The sequence below is a fragment of the Vigna unguiculata genome, chromosome 1, assembly GCF_037176805.1.
Source record: "Vigna unguiculata cultivar grain cowpea cultivar isolate G323 ecotype 2 chromosome 1, ASM3717680v1, whole genome shotgun sequence".
NCBI lineage: Eukaryota > Viridiplantae > Streptophyta > Magnoliopsida > Fabales > Fabaceae > Vigna > Vigna unguiculata.
Genome location: NC_140792.1, coordinates 23,876,352 through 23,889,926, shown reverse-complemented (window position 1 = coordinate 23,889,926; position 13,575 = coordinate 23,876,352).

Sequence of the window (13,575 nt, the reverse complement as noted above, 5' to 3'; positions counted from 1 at the left end):
AGTGGCCTGGGTCGAACACCCTTTAATCTTGGTTCATTCATTTTAGTTCCCCATCCTTACCCCAAGTAAGCGGCCTAGGTCGAACACCCTTTAATCTTGGTTCATTCGTTTTAGTTCCCCACCCTTACCGCAAGTAAGCTGTAACATCCCGGTCGGATATTACTAATTTAAGTAATAAAAATTAAGAAATATGATGAAAACATCATTTATTATCGCTTCCCAAAAACGCGGGAAATTTTAAAACGTTTATTAATCGAATGTTATCCAAAAATCCATAATTTATGAAACTCCAATACAGTATCCAAATTCACAAATCAATAAGACACTATTTACAAATTTCATAAAAACAATAACGGTAAAACTCCAGTAAAAGCTTTTCCCAGTTAACCCTCTCTCCGATGCTATGCCTCATCAGCACCACCTGCAACATCATCTGCTCCCGTGTAACGCATTACACGATCATCGCCAAACACAAGCAGATAGGGTGAGCTCATAAATAATTAAACATATAAGTTAATAAAAAAAGTCAAGATACACCCATCTATTTTATTCTAGTTAATTCTTGGCCCAGACCTTAATCCCCAAGGCTTTTCAACCTTCACAACAAATAAATAATTAGCCTCGGATTCAGGGTTTATGATGCTCACACGAACCGGCCCGCTCGTGGTCCTGCCTCTACGAACCTCCCCGCTCGTAGTCCTGCTCTACGGACCTACCCGCCCGTAGTCCAACACACGTGATCCACCAGCTACGTACCTCCCCGCACGCAGCATCTCTCAAGTGTGAGCACGGAACATACGAACCTACCTCGCTCGTATCCCCACACGAGAGTAACATGATATGAACCTCCCCGCTCATATCATCACGTGTTCACCACCATCCATGAACCTACCCGCTCATGGCACAGCATCCCCTGATCCAAGTTTCACAACACAACATGATAAAGAAAACAAGCAAAGCACACCACCCTACACAAGGTATATACTCAAGCTGGTCTTAGGGATTCCAATGCTTCTACGAACCTGCCCGCTCGTGGTCCAACTCTACGAACCTCCCCGCTCGTAGTCCAACACACGTGATCCACCAGCTACGTACCTCCCCGCACGCAGCATCTCTCAAGTGTGAGCACGGAACATACGAACCTACCTCGCTCGTATCCCGACACGAGAGTAATAAAATATGAACCTCCCCGCTCATATCATCACGTGTTCATCACCAGTCATGAACCTACCCGCTCATGACAACATCAAGCATATCCCAGACCAGGACCCACACCATAAACCATGCAAAATATATCACAATGCACCCTACCACTACACCATCACCTAGCGTAGCCTAAGCGCCGCTAGGCGAAATGGCAGTACAGACCGCCTGGCGGTTCCACATCACCGTCGGGCGCCACAACTTATAAAACATTCCTGTTTCATACTATCGCCTGGCGGTTCAGTCTACACCGCTAGGCGCTACACCAGTAATGTGACACTACTGGTTTTAGGTACTCTAATTCATTTCCTAGAATTCAACCATTTAATTCTCAAACATCCAGAAATCAACATACACATTCATATATTCCAAATTACAACATCACAACACATATGCATCTTTCAAGTATAAGCACACATTCCTCTCTTTTATAATTCATATATACTTACCTCTTAAATCAATTCCAGCACACATTTTATTTTCCCCTTCTCATTTTTCCCAACCCTTTGCATGCTTACAATTCCATTACATTTAAAGTATGATTATCATGTTCCCATACTTTTCCAAAACCCGTCATGATCATGCAACACCCGGTCATAGTGATATCATCAATTGTGGCCTTATTCCCACACTTATAACATCTTACGTTCGAGCTAACATATATAGGTTCATATATTCAACATGTCTCAACAAGCACTACCAAAAACATACTCATCAATCATGCATCAATATATTTATATATATATATATATATTCACCAATCAAGGCCATACCAGCACTTGATCACACTTAATCATCCATTAGTAATCATACTATTAGGGAATTCAACAACCAATCATGAGTGACGTATATCTCCCTCTTCAAGCATCCAATTTGAATCTCCACCGTTCAAAGTGAAGAACAACATGTTGTGAAACACCTTACAAAATTTCACCCAAATCGGACGGTTAAAGAAGCGGGAAATGGAGTTTTACGAAAACTGCGCAGACTAGAAAAATCGGTGGCGCCTGGCAGCATGAACTAGCGCCGGGCGGTTCCTGTTCCACGAAAAGTACGAAAAAGCAGCGTTTTTCATGAATCAGACACCACGCTTCACTGATATGGCGCCTGGCGGTAACCAACGTGCCGCCAGGCGTGTTCCTGCTGTTCCAGGAACCCCAACATTTTTCTTTGCACCTGCGAATCTCAACCCTTTCAGAACAACTCTGAGTTCAACCAATTTATGACTTTATAGGATACGATTCCATCTTTTAGGATTACAATTCATTCTCTAACACTTCCCATACCCGAATTCATTCACCCTTTCCATTTAGATTAGTGTCGTTTTCGAAATCCCCAATTCATCAACCCTAAGATAACCTTCATGCAATCTTCTTCTATATTAAACCCCAATTCCACGAATTTCCAATGAAATACTATGTTTAATCATTCATAAATATTAGAAAGCAATTTCTCCTTGATCACAAACCTCCCAGAACCTGTGAAACATCAAAATCGAGCCAAAAGTGGCTCGCGTCGCTTAGCGGGTATTCGTCACCGCTAGGCCCTTCATAAAACCCAGAAAACTGGGTACTCTAACATGCACCGCCTGGCGGTTAAGCCCGTTCTGCCAGGCGGTTCCGTCTCCAGAACCCCCAATTACCCAGAAATAAGATGAGTCGCTTGGCGGTGATTCATCACCCGCCAGGTGATTTCTGGAAAATTGCAGAAAATACGAAAATACATGAAATAGCAGAGTACATGCATTCAAATTCTCATACATTTCATACAAATAAAAACAATAAATAAAAGATTCGGTTCCAGCTCCCCTAACCTCTGATCCTCGCTCCAAACACGGATTGCACGTGACTTTTAATTCAAACTCAGCCTTGCTCTTGCCTCACTCTTCCACAATGGTTTCCCACTCCAATTCTCCTCTACAATTTGTGCCAATCGCCCAGAAGTCTGTGATTTCGTATGCACTCCCCTGTCTCAGACCCTTAATCCCTTAATTATCCTCTCTCACTCTAATTCATTCCACCCTTAATTTCACTTAACCTTTTAAAACGAAAATTACAATAAAAGTGTGTGTTAATGTCTACTTAATATCCCTCACAGTGTATTTTTCCAGCACTCACGGCTGCCTTCTTGGCTACTAGGTTTTCCAAACCTTTTCACATTCATGCCAAAGGAAAAATTGGCAAAAAGAAATTATTTAGTTCTCAACAAGGTTTGAACTCACACCTATGCACATACCAAACCAAGGCCAAACCATTCAACCAATCCAGATTTCATGATAACTCCTACAATTCTAGGAATTTATCATCACCCCATGCATTCAATATATAAACACACAAAAACGCATAATTAAAATAACACCCAAGTGGCACACATAGGACTCGAACCCAAGTCCTCACACACAATAAAGTACTCTCAACCACTTGAGCTAGTACTTTTCCATGTCATAGTTCCTCACATTAATTGCTTTAAGTGTTTCTATTACCCGCCATAATTAAATAATTATTTAAATAACTATTTAATTTTCTCGGGTCTTACATAAGCGGCCTGGGTCGAACACCCTTTAATCTTGGTTCATTCATTTTAGTTCCCCACCCTTACCCCAAGTAAGCGGCCTGGGTCGAACACCCTTTAATCTTGGTTCATTCGTTTAAGTTCCCCACCCTTACCCCAAGTAAGCGGCCTGGGTCGAACACCCTTTAATCTTGGTTCATTCGATTCCCACCCTTACCCCAAGTAAGCAGCCCGGGTCGAACACCCTTTACTCTTGGTTAATTCGTTCCCCACCCTTACCCAAATTAAGCGTCCTGGGTCGAATACCCTCAATAACAAGTCCAAATCGCCAAACATCACATACACCAAAACATCCACTCATAATTATCCCATCTGCTAACGCACCACTATCACGCAAGTTATCGACATCCAATAACAAACATAACATACACAAGGCATTCATCATATTAAGGGCAAAGTAAAATAGTGTACGTATTATTACAAATAGAATTCAAGTTTCAAACTATAAAAAAATGAAGTTCCTACATCCCCTTGTTCTCATCACCCCCCACAGCAGCTCCCGCATCCTTCTCCTCCTCTGCCGCCTTCTCCTCCACCTCCTCAGCATCCCCTTCATCCTCCCTCACCAACTTCCTACCAACTACGTCCTTATCTACGTCAAATCTTGAATCCAAGACATCCACATCCGGATGGAAGAAGGCCGCCAGCCGCAACCCCTTCTCGAAACCATTAATATGCTCTTGGATGACGCTGTTCTTCAAATCGTCAAGTTCCCCAACAACCCCATCATACTTATCCTTCAAATCCTCATAGTCTTCTTCCAACTCCCCTATACGCTTGTTTAACTTTTCCTCAGAGTCCAAGCAACGCACCTTCCATGTTGCCAGCCTTTTCCTTTCCGCTTCCCAGCCTTCTTTTTCCTTTTCCAAAGCCGCCTTCTCCTCCTCAAGCTTATCCACCTTACCTTGCAACTCCCCCACCTCCTTTACTTCCCTTCTGTAAAGAGACCCTACACGCCGACTCAGGACTAAGGCCTTACTTCCAAACTCTACCACTGTTCTCACAATATGATCCACCTCCATGTTATCAATAGAGTTAACAACGGTATCCGGAAGGTCGATCGAGATATCCTTCCTAACGGATATCTCCGGCAACTCGATCAACCCGGCCTCAGGCAACTTCTCTCCACTAGCCGACCCCGCCCCGCTAGCCGTCCCAAGAAGAGCTGCCCTTATCTTCTTCACGTCTTTGCCCTTCCCGGGTCGAGGCGGAAGCTCAGCTTTCCTTTTCGTCCTGCCGTGTACATGCACCTCCACAACCGATTCCTGCAGGTTGGGAACGTCAGCTTTCCCAGCCGCCTTGGCCTTAGCCGCCATTTCCTTCCTCAGTTATTGAAAAAGCGCCAGATTCTTCTTGCCAGATTGCGCCATATGCCCTGCAATAACATATCACGACTCGGATCAAAACAACTTAGCATTATTAACACAGCTTAAGTAATAAACAGATACCTTCAATATCTATTATCGGATGCACCGAATTATAAACCCTAACTAGACCCGTAGTGGGCAACTTATCCACAAATTTCAACAACATCCCCACCACCTCCTTATCACCAGCCGACAACTCCTCCACTCCCATGTCTTTATATCGAGAAGGATTGTTGGTCCAGCTAAAGGGAAACTTGGTACTCCCATCCGCATTCAAAAAATGAGATTTACCCCCTTCCTTAACGACAACTTTAAAGTACCCGTCTTTGGAATGCTTGAAAGACTGGGAGAAAGCATCTAGTCTGCTGATGCTGGGGCGACTGATTAAAGAGAGCCAAGTAGCCGGCCTCCGGGGCCTGGTGTCATAAAAATATAAGAAAGCATAGGGAGTAGGCTCCAAATATAAGGACTCGCACAGAATGCGGAAGGCCTGCAAGTAGGCCCAGCTATTAGGATGTAGCTGGGTAGGTGCCACATTCAACGCCCGCAGCACACCCATAGTGAAATCGTCTAAGGGCAGTCGCACATGAAGCTGAGAAAAGTGGCACATATACATGTAGAAGAATTTTTCGGTAGCCCCCTCCTGCCCATGGCATACCCGGTCGACGACACTCACCCTCTCCAGCGAAGCAATGTCTCCACTGACACCCCTGGACATAACGGGTGTGCAGTTCAGCCAAGAGTTCAACAGACAAGACCACCTGAATAAAGATGATTGATCACGAACATCAGCAGCAACCCACCCATAGCCGCCTTTGGCCGGCCAGTTACTCTCCTCCAACTCTTCGGGAGGATCCTCTCGAACCTCCCTCACTACCTCCATCGGCATCCCGCTCGTAACAACTCCAGAACTCGTACTCTCTCCGCCAAGTCGCCCATCCTTACTTCTATCTGACTCAGTACTTTCACTACTACTAGACGAAGACACGCTACCACTACTGGACATACCTGATTTCGTTTTTTTTACGAGAAGATGTCGGTCGAAATTGAGGACTAGTCGGACACTTTTACGCGCACAAGGTCTTTAAATTCAGAATTCACAAATGAAACAAGTAACCCCTCATCTGTTTGCAAACACATATTTATAGCCCACAATCCCAAACGACGAACCTCTTCCCGCCAAAACCATACCACAGACCAATCGACACCATCATTGCAAAAGATATGACACTTCAAAACGACGGCGCCAAAACTTTTTCGATTTGACCAATTGACACCCTTTCACCTACCTTCTGACGGTTACAAATTCTAAGCCTTAACACTGTTCACCACACTTAAAGGCTGGGGGACTGGTGTATCACACCTAACCGATTCCGCTAGCTTATCAACACATATCATCCTTGACCGACAACCCATATCGGACAAGGCTGGGAGACTGGTGTACCGTACCTAGCCAAACTCGACCAAGTAAACAGTGTACATATCGAGACCGCCAAGTACCCAGGCTAGGCCAAGTTAGCCTAACTTGTACCGGTTTTAACCTAACCTAAATGTCTAAGAGGACAACCTGCACCTCATATCACCAACAAAAGCCATCTAGGCAAGTAGTCGGTCTAGACCGACTACTCGAGCATATCTGGTAAGGTTAAGGCCCAGGCCGACTACTCCAATAAACTTAGCGAAAATCGAAGCCCCCGCGTTCAATAGTTCTCAAGGGCCTGGGTTAGGGCCCAGGCCCACTCATGGCCCAAACTAGAGCCCAAGTCAAGGCCCAGCCTATGAAATGGTCAAACGTCATTAATGCTCTATAAATACACGTGGACCCCATCATTTAAAGGTACGCATTCATTAATCACTGATTTTGACTCTCTAAGAGCTTTGACTGACTTGAGCTTCGAAGACTCTCCTGCAGGTAACCCCCCCTGGGTTCAAGCCGACATGTATCGACTGGGAAAAGGCCAACTAAGGAGATAGCGGACTACGTGATAAGGTGACGCTTGTGCCTAACCTATCTTATTTGTTCTCCTGCAGGAACAGTTTTCAATAATACAAATTCTAATTTATCAACGAATGTTACTGGCATATTTTATCAAAGGATTCATTATCGACGAATATTTTTCTTAGAAATTAAAATTCCAAAATTTGTTCATAAATTTGGTTTTAGTAGTGGATTTATTTTTATCACGAACATTTTGTTGGTAATGACAAAAATTCTTATAGTGGTGACTTGTAGATGTTTAGAGATTCGAGCTTTAACGAGTAACTTACGGATGTTTAAGGATTTGAGCTTGGAATAACTTAATAATCATCATTGGATATGTTCGATCCAAGTATATGTGAAATATAGTAAAATAGAATACTTTTATATATAGAATGTGCCTTGTTAAAAGATTACTTGTCAAAACCCAACTTAGGAAAAAGAGTACACATTTCCTCACAATGTTTTAGTTTGTGCATTTTGAACAAAGGAAGCTAGGTGTCAGACTAGACTAGCTCTTTGATAAGGTCCTTCATCTTGTAACATTCCTTAGTTGTATACCCCAAGTTTTGGTGGTAACAACATCAATTGTTGAGATTAGCAAACTAGGATTTTTGTTTAGGCTAAGGAAGTCGTATAAGCTCAAGCCTGTAGGCTTCTTGAAGGATTAGTGAGGAACAATGTATAGTTATCATATTTGCTAACATGTTCTCATTTGCACTACCAAAAATATCGTATTTACCGATGTATATATACCGAGGGGTATATATCCGTCGGTAAGTGACCTTTACCGACGGATATCCATGGCTGCCATTACCGAAGGATTATCCATCAGTAATGTCTGTATGAATTTTTCTTCTTAGTTACCAACGGATTAATCCATCGATAATGTCAGTATGAAATAAAACACTTATGCACCGACGGTATTCGCGTCCTTACCGACGGATGATATCCTTCGGTAAAGTTTGCGGTCATATCAAATCGCATTTCACTTTCCTTATCCCCAAATTTCATTTCTTCCTCAAAACGCGAATCAAAAACCTTGTCGCTGCTGACTGTGGGTTTGAATTGTCGCTGTCGTCACCTCGTCGCTGCCACCGTGGGTCTGGGTTCCACGAGCCAAGTTTGTTGTCGATAGAGGAAACATAGGGGCTCTGTATTCTCGCTAACCACCGTGTTCTTCGACCCTCACCGTCGTTTTGGTGAGTTTAATTGATTTTGGTTCTTGCAATGTTGATCGTTGCTACTTGTTCTTACATGGTTCTTTTCATTTGTAAGGGATAGTATTCAGTCTTCTCACGTCTGTTGGGCCCATAACACTGATCTTGTGGTGTGTTTGCGAGATATTGGAGCCATTGTAAGGTGTGACCATTTATCCCTTTCTCTCTATATTTTAAATTCATTAATTGGTTCTATTTTTGGTTTGATTGTAATTGGTTCTGTTTTTGGTTTTATTATTGTAACATCTCTACTGAAAATTACTTATTTAAAATAAAGTAATAAGAAAAGAACATCAAACGTCAGATCTTTTGTTATTCCCAAACGCGGGAAAATTCAAAATATCTTTAAACGCCCCAAAACCATTTAATAATAGTAAATAAGATTGTTAAATTTTTTCCAAAATCCAATAAAATAACAAGAACATAATAATTTCCTAGCTCTAACCCAAGCTAGCCCCTCTCTCGGTCTCAAGCGTTAGTAACATCACCTGTATCATCAACTGCTCCCGTGTAAAGGATTATACGATCATCGCCAAACACAAACAGAAAGGGTGAGCTCAATAATAAAAGAAAGTACATCAATTAAGTAATGTAAATACACCTAGTTATATTATTAAATTTAGACCTTGGCCAAGTCCTTAATACCCCAAGGCTTTTAAACCATCAAATCACATAACATAGTTAGCCATGGACTCAAGATTTATGATGCTCACACGAACCTGCCTGCTCGTGGTCTAGCCTCTACGAACCTCCCCGCATGTAGTCCTACTCTACGAACCTGCCCGCCCGTAGTCCAACACATGTGATCCACCAGCTACGTACTACCTCGCACGCAACATCTCTCAAATGTGAGCACAGAACATACGAACCTACCTCGCTCGTATCCCCACATGAGAGTAACTGGGTATGAACCTCCCCGCTCATACCCGCTCATGGCACAACATCTCCTGATCCACATCCGCATCAATTTGTACAACCCATGTAATACCCGAGGAATTTAAATAATTAAATAAATAATTTAATAAATGCGGGTAGTGAAAGCCTTATGGCAATTAATGCTAACCTTCATGACGTGGAAAAGTGCTAGCTCAAGTGGTTGAGAGTACTTGATTGTGTAAGTGGACTTAGGTTCAAGTTATATGTATGCCGATTGTGTGTTATTTAATTTTTATTATTTTTATATGATGTGTTTGGGCATCATAAGTAAGTATATATTGTTAGATGTATAAATATTATCACGAAACATGAATTGGGTGAGTTGGTTGTGCACTTACCTTGTGATTGAATGGTTGTGGATTCAAACCTTAGCCTGAACAAAATAACTTTCTTTTTGTTAAAACCTACTTTGGCATGGATGTGAAGACACACAGAAACCCTAGGGGGCAGATAAGAAGGGCTGGAGAAACAACTCCTTGAATGCCAATTAAATCCATCTTAAAGGCAATTATCGTTTTTGCCTTCATCAAGACTTTTGAAGGCATAATTAAGAGAGAACTAGAGAGAGAGAGAACTTTAGAGGCTCAGAAATTGTGAGCATTGAGAGGGGGAGAATTATGGACGTGTGGCTGTCTTGGGAGGTTCATTGCAGTGGCTTGGAGCTAGTTTAAGGGGTTCACGGTGCCAACATCAAGAAGGCAATTTAGCTTTTGTCTTGGGCAAGTAATATCTAGGTTAGGGGAGTTCTTAATGTGTGTTTTAATTCTATTATCGTATGAATATGTATTCGGGATCATGCTTGATGTGTAGGATCTTGCCATTCCCAATCTTTTTCACGTTTCTGGATTTTTTTCCAGAAATCGCCAGGCGGCTCATGTGATTAAGACCAATTTTCTGGATTTCCCCATGACCGCCTAGCAGCCGAAGGCGACCCGCCAGGCGACGTATGCACTGTTGGCCATTTTCTCTTGTTGTTTGGTTTATCAGTGGTGTGGTCGTGTTTGAATTGAATTTTTATTGTACTTATACGATTGGCATGACATAACTGACCTACAATTTTTAAATTGGTGGAAATTTCATGAACTCTTGAATGAAATTTGGATTTGGATTCATGTTGGGGTTGGACATAATTAAGCTTGAATTATGTATATGATTAATGCACTATTTTATAGAATTGATGTTAATATGAATAAAGTATAAACTCTGTCATATGCGAACATGTGAAATTATGTCAGCTTGAAAATGGGTACTGTGGTTGGAGTGTTTGGGAATCAGGGCTGAATTGAAATAAATCTGGGTAGAACCCAATTGGTCAAGCACCGCCTAGCGGCACTTGGGCTGCCGCCAGGCGACACCACAATTCTGCTGCTCATTTTGAGTGTTGTTGAAATTGCGTCTATTGGGTGTGATGCTGGATAACTTGGTTTGTATGTTAGGAATAAGTGAGGTAGTGAGGTGCAGGAAACTTAAGCATCGAATATCAAAGGATTACGTATGAGTATCTGATAATTGGGATACATGTTTTAAACTACATAAAGTTGTATGCCGAACATGATAAGGGACTGTATTTAATTGGAAGCTGTAATGAGATACCACGTGTGGTTGATTAAATGTTATGGGTTGGTTAATTGGTAATGGGAGAAATGTAAAGTAGAATGTACCATGGTTGTTTAAGGAGATCGAATGCTATTAATTGAGAAGCATGTTAAGTGAAGTGTGTAAAAGTGCAATTCAGTTGTTGTAAATATGCCTGGAGGAATGAGACTGACGTTAAGAAGTGGTATAGATTGGATGTTTCGCTGTTTGTGTTGCTTTAAGGTGTATGTGCAATATTGACAATTATTGTGGCATGATTGAATAGGTGCATTGGGATTCAATCATACTATTATAACTGGATGATTGTAAGTGTATTATGATTTGCATACTGTGTATTTTGGGTCCTTTAGGATCTGATAAAAATGCCAAAAACCAGTAGCATTGCGCTACTGGTATGGTGCCTGGCGGTGCGAGGCGGCCCGCCAGGCGATAAAGTTCCAAAATAGTGGCAGTTGCCGCTGTCTGCGCGGGGCGCCTAGCGATAGGGTTGGGTCCTCCAGGCGGTGACGGTGTGAAGGGACTACTGGATGGCGCGTGGCACCTGGCAATGTAAGATGCCAGCCAGGCGGTCTGGAACCAGATTCTGCCTAGCGGCGTGAGAGGCGCGCCAAGCGATTTTGATGCAGAGTTGGTGCGCGAGGAGGATTTCTACACAACTTTAGGTGATGTTCTTAATGTGACGCTTTGGTTGGGGCCCCAGTTACGAGTGTATCTTGTATTGGGATAACACATGGCCACTCTAGGTTGTAGCCTGGTGGTTTAGGAAGTTTAGTGGAGTGTGCGAGATCGTGGCTCGTACGGCGAGGTTTCGGATTATTGCCCTCTTCAGTGCATTTGATAGAGTTTTGGTAGTCTAGGAACAACTACAAACTTATGTTCGTTTTGGGGAACTCTAGTTGGTGTAGCAGTGAGAGGTCATGACAAATTTATTCCCACGTGTAGACTATCAGGTGGTGGCCTGTAGTCGAAGGGGCGAGTAGACACTCGTGCAGCAAAGATCGATTATTGACCTCACCCAAAGGGTGTAGAAATAATAGACGTGTAAATTAAGGGTTGAAAGTTGAGGAACTAAGGACAAAGGGGAAATACTAACATGGGTTATAATCTTGAGATGTTGTGTTTATTGTCATATTTTGTTGGTTTATTTAAATGAGCTCACCCTATCTGTGTGTGATTGGCGATGATCATGTAACTTGTTACATGGGAGCAAATGTTGATGCAGGTGAGCATCTGGATGGTTAGAGGCGAAGTGGGGGAAATCGCTATGGGAATTTCAATGGATTTTATTTTATGAGAAAGCTTATGGATTATTGTATTCACTTCATAACTATGTTACAATTGTAATACTTTAATATTATGGTTTTATTTGGTTTATTGCGCTGTATTAAATACTTCAAAAATTTTCCCGCATTTTGGGAAAGACGTTGAGAATAAATGAGGTTGTTTTTATTATATTTAGTTTATTTTATTTTTTAAATAAGTAATTTTCGGCTAGGACGTTACATTTGGTATCAGAGCCGTGATTTCAATGATTCATGGGATCTTTGAGGAGTGAGCTTGTCGCATTGATATGTGTATGTGTTGTTTTGCCTTGGTGTAAAAATTGAAATATAAGTTGTTTGATTTATCAGTTAATATGTGGCGCATTTAGGCAATGGCAAATAGGAGGAGAAGGAACGACGCCGACGCTGACAAGATTACACAAGCAATCCATAGGATGGTTGACGCTATGCAACCTATTGTAGCACAACCCAGGGCCATGGTTCCACCAATGAGACCCGTGACTATGGAAGATATGTTGAAGCATAAGCCGTCAAAGTTCAGCGGCAAAGCTACCCCTAATGAGGCCGATGCTTGGCTTAGGGAGTGTGAGAAGATATTTAAAGTTCTGGCTTGTACATAGGAGCAGCAGTTGACTTTTGCCACATTTCTGTTGGTTGGCGACGTGGAGTATTGGTCTGCGGGTATGCAGCAATAGATGCAGACTCGATAAGAGGAGGTGAACTGGGTAAACTTCAGGACCAGATTCCTGGAGAAGTACTTTCCATATTCGACTAAGCATGCTTTAGAGGCGGAGTTCCTGACCCTGTAGTAGGGCAACCAACCTGTTCAGGATTACGTAGATCGCTTTGAGTACTTGGCAAGATTCTACTCGCATGCGATCACGGAGGAGTGGCGCTACCGCAAGTTTGAGGGAGGTCTGAGGCATAAGCTGCGTAGATTTCTTATGCCATTGCAGATCAGAGAGTTTCCCATTCTGGTAGAGCAGGTCAGGACCGTGGAGGAGTTAGAGACAGGGCCACAAGAGTTGTCTTAGCATACATCCTGGTATGACTAAGATGTACAAGGACTTGAAAAACTCTTTCTGGTGGAATGGTATGAAGACAGATGTAGCCGACTTTGTAGCATCTTGTCTAGTATGCTAAAAGGAAAAGATAGAACACTAGAGGCTGGGAGGTATGCTGGAACCATCAAAGATTCCTCAGTGGAAGTGGGACAAGTCTACGTGGGGTTATGACGCGATCTGGGTGATTGTAGATCGCCTGACTAAATGTGCACACTTTTTGCTGATCAATCAGAAATTGTCAATGGATAGATTAGCGGAGTTGTATGTGAGCGAGGTCGTCAGATTACATGAAGTGCCAGCAAGTATAGTATCTGATCGAGACCTGAGGTTTACGTCGAGGTTCTGGTAGTCGCTGCA